Source organism: Acinonyx jubatus, chromosome F2, assembly GCF_027475565.1.
Source record: "Acinonyx jubatus isolate Ajub_Pintada_27869175 chromosome F2, VMU_Ajub_asm_v1.0, whole genome shotgun sequence".
Taxonomy (NCBI): Eukaryota; Metazoa; Chordata; class Mammalia; order Carnivora; family Felidae; genus Acinonyx; species Acinonyx jubatus.
In genome coordinates this window covers 75,760,119-75,763,158 of record NC_069394.1, presented here as the reverse complement: position 1 = coordinate 75,763,158, position 3,040 = coordinate 75,760,119, and the positions used below count along the sequence as shown (strand labels likewise).

At 44.9% G+C, this 3,040-nt stretch overlaps 1 pseudogene; it reads left to right on the top strand.

Annotated features, from left to right (window-relative positions):
* The first annotated feature begins 571 nt into the window (after positions 1 to 571).
* LOC106974061 (60S ribosomal protein L23a-like) lies at positions 572 to 2,837 on the top strand (annotated as a pseudogene).
* Positions 2,838 to 3,040: the final 203 nt, after the last annotated feature.

Here is a 3,040-nt window from a genome sequence, read left to right as displayed (position 1 = left end):
CTTGGATGTAACTTGCAAAGGTTAAAGCATGAGGACTGGGAGTGTAAGGACAGGACTCTATGTGGTGGGGATGAAGGTATTGCATAGTTATTTCCGAAGACTGGCCCTGCAAGTCTGTAGGACTTAACCAGACAGATACCCCTGATTCTCACTTGAAAGGAAGTGAGCTTTTTCATCTTGTAGGTGCAGGTATGGCGGATATGGTGTGCCTCTCTTTATTGTTGACGGAGAGGGTAAAGGGGCTTGTAATGAAATCAGCACTAAGCAAGCAGCGTGGTCAGAGCTGGATAACATCTAGAACCAGTAGAAAAGCATTTCCACAAAAAGAAAAGAATTCATCAAGAGAAAGAATTGGGTAACTTCAAGATATTTAATGTTATTTCCTCCTCTGCCTCTCACCCCCAGCTCTTCTTTTCTTTAATTAACTCACAACTCGGAACTGCTGGATGATGACCAAGAACATAACCAAACGGGGCCACTCATCTATGTGTGTGTGTGTGTGTGTGTGTTTTAACACAATTTCACACCAGGGTAGGTCTTAATGCCACTCGTCTGTAATCACATCATCACAATGACAGCTTCCACACCCAAAGATGTGGAATCTTTGGGTCTAGCAACCATGAGCCTCCTGTGTAATCCAGATCTCATCGGTGAGGCGAAAATAGCTTAGGTGATCACACTAAATAAACCAGGTCCCTCAGTCCGAATTTTACTAAATGCCTTTGAGGTGAATTCGTCGCAGGCTCCACAAGCACAAGGGAGGGGCATGGGTGGTGCCTAGATGACATTGTTTGGAGATAGACCTTGATTAGATGGCCCCTAGCATGGGGGGTTCAATCTGCCCGGGTTTAGAGGATTGCTCTGCTGGGACACCACCTGTAGAGCCAGGACAATGCTTCATAAAGCTTAGACCCGCAGCCTTAAACTGGACAGAACCTAAACAGATAACCTTTGGGAAGATCCTTAACCTGAGTCCCTCAGTACCTGCAAGGAAGTCACTGTAAGATTAGAAAATGTAATTACATCTGATAAAGTGATTGCCGAGACATTGTTTGCAGAGGAGGCTTTATCAGCCCTATTGTGTGAAGGTTAATGGAGACCTGGGTCTCCGGCCACTGGTCTCTCACCTCCAACAGAAAGAAATCTGATTATATTAGAAGGTTGAGAAAGTAGCTCAACAGTCCTTAGAGTTCCAATCCTTTACAGTTCACTCCATTTAGTATAAGCTAGCCGTGGAATCGCACAAATCTGAACCCACGTTACTGTGAGATCTATCCGGGGACGTGAGATCCAGGAGACTGGCCGTAGTTTCGCGGGTGCCCTGCTGTGGCCTTCCCTACCTGAGCACAGGCTTGCAGAGTCCTGACTTCATTATGTTCCAGTTCTGTGAGACAGGAAGACCCTTAAAAGACAGACACTCACTTATTTTGTATTCCCAGAGCGTAGCACAGATTTTGTGTTAGGAGTCAATCCCCACATGATTGCAGACCTGAATCAAACATGCTTAGAGAAATCTTGGGTTTTCCCATTGGTGAATATTGGAGAGGTTGGTGAGGGTTGAGCGGACCAGAGGAATCCACGAGGACTTCTCCTTCTCCCCACCCCCTGCTCCTATGGATGGCTTGACTATTTACTAAGCTGTGGGGGGAGGAAAGGGTGGCTAGGGGCAGAAGCAGAAGAGAAACTCCCCATACGGAAGGATATTGTTTACTCCATTTTTTAATTGGATGGGATAATCTAATCCAAATTCCTCATTTCATAGACAGGGAAACAGCTCTAATGAGTCATATACCAGAATTATAGTTGAACTTATTATTTTTCTGCTATATCATGACCAAGGTTCCATGTGACATTCAGTCACCCATACCACCTAAGTATTCACTGAGGCTGTGAAGGGAATGCAGTGCTTACCTAGATAGCATACATATTTCTATGTGCTTACAATCAGATAGGAAAAAGGATTTCAGTGAATGAGGGGATTTGGGATAGATCTAAAGAATTGGACCCCAGAGAATCTTAAAAATACATAATATGCTAGACACATAAAAAAGAGACATTTTAAGTTAAGAAGATCATAATACGACTTCGAAAATGTCACCCAAGTCTTGTTTATCCAAATTAAGTTTGATCAGAAATCCCTTTCTGGGATTTTCTAGGCGTCTGGGTGGCTCAGTTGGTTGAGGGACCAACTCTTGATTTCAGCTCAGGTCATGACCCCAGGGTTGTGGGATCCAGTCCTGAGTCAGGCTGTGTGCTGAGCATGGAGCCTGCTTGAGATCCTCTATCCCTCTCTCTCTATCCCCTCCCCCAATCACGCTCTCTCTAAAATAAAAACAAAAGTAATTTAAAAGAAATCTCTTTCACAAATTTGGTGCCAAAGGCGAACAAGGAAACCCCCGCCCTTCCCAAAGCCGAAAACAACGCAAAGGCTTTGAAGGCTGAGACAGTGGTGCTGAGAGGCATCCACAGTCACAAAAAAAGATCTGCACATCACCTACCTTCCAAAAGGCCCAAGACACTGCATCTCTGAAGGCAGCCCAAATACCCTGGGAAGAGCGCCCCCAGGAGAAACAAGCTTGACCACTATGCCATCATCCAGTTCCCCCTGACCACTGAGTCAGCCATGAAGAAAAACAGAAGACAACAACACGTTTGTGTTCGTTGTGGATGTCAAGGCCAACACGCACCAGATCAAATAGGCTGTGAAGAAACTCTATGACATTGACGTGGCCAAGGTCAACACCCTGATCAGGCCCAATAGAGAGAAGGAGGCATATATTCGACTGGGTCCTGACTATGATACTTTGGATGTTGCCAACAAAATTTGGATCACCTAAACTGAGTCCAGCCAGCTCAATCTAAATCTAAATTTTGCACACACACACACACACACACACACACACAAATTAAATTTGATCAAATGGTCCTAACCAGAGAAATATGTACTCTGGTTTGCACTTCACCTCCTTTTACCCATTTCCACCTTTTCCACAGAGCTGAGTCCTAATAGGCCCCCACAAGATCTGAATGGGTATCAGCT